This window comes from Penaeus monodon, chromosome 20 (assembly GCF_015228065.2).
Source record: "Penaeus monodon isolate SGIC_2016 chromosome 20, NSTDA_Pmon_1, whole genome shotgun sequence".
NCBI lineage: Eukaryota > Metazoa > Arthropoda > Malacostraca > Decapoda > Penaeidae > Penaeus > Penaeus monodon.
In genome coordinates, this window is record NC_051405.1 from 12,170,863 (window position 1) to 12,172,042 (window position 1,180).

A 1,180-nucleotide genomic window follows, 5' to 3' on the forward strand; every position below is an offset into this window, starting at 1 on the left:
TAAACCGAGTACTATCTTCCACAACGGACAGATGTATCAGATAGAGGTTTCCCAGTTCATACTTCATGTTTTATTGCATAGCATCTCATACCTCATACATGCTGTATGTGCAGCAGTTCATAATCGTACGACTTGAGGGTCATATATATGTTTTGCCGCTGTGTCTGTACCACTAAATGATGATTTTGTCAGTTACATGCAACTTTAAAATTACACTAAGAAATTGGAGAACACACCTGGGTCGAGGCCTACAGTCACCATACCTCGGCTTATGTGCCTCTCGTTCGGCATCGGACCGAGACTAACTCCCTCTCCCTCTCGGGTATTAACGTGCGACAAATCCGGGGCTCGTGACCAGCAATCCGTGGCCGAGCCGCTCCCCCGTATTGCTTACCACACTGGCGTCAGGTAAAGGGCCCGCTTGATCTGGATTGGGGTAGTCATGTGGCATTGGAGGCCGGGTTGCCACGGGGGTTTTGCCAGGAGATTACGGGAACGCTTGTGTTCAGACCTAGTCCTATGTAGGAGGCGTTGTTGTGTGCGGTCTCGATCGTGCGTTTTTATTAATCGTTTTTATTTGGCATCGTCACCATCAGTAAAATAGAAATATGAACAAATTCTATCAGTAGGAACAAACAAAAGTAGTAATAATAAACTCGTTTATATCTTTCTCATAATCATCGCCACTTTCATCACAATCGCCATGTTCATAATGACCATTGCAAACAGGGAAACATCCGCCACATAAGCGCGAGAAATAACAGACGTCCCTTCCTTCGGCGGCACCGCCAGCAACGCCACTTTACTCGCCACACCGCACAGACCGTTACCCCCAAACTTTATCTCCGACCGTATTTTCTCTTTCCCGGTTTTAGTGTATAGTTCTTTCCTGTTAATTATTTCTGTCCGTACCCCATTTTCCCCGAGGTGGGGCAGATATATATATACTGAATGACTCGTACGGCAGACTTCTTTATGGCTACAGTTTCAATTTGTTCCTTTATTGTGAGAGCCCCGACGGAGGGCCGTCAAATGTTCTTTCCACAAATACAAAATTCATGTGTGTTTTCGCATACATAGAGGTAACATAGCAGCATGATTTTTATTCATTTCTTTAGCTGTTAACTCCTATTCCTTCTTCAGTTTCCTCCCTCTGGATATTTTCTGAGTTAACACTTTA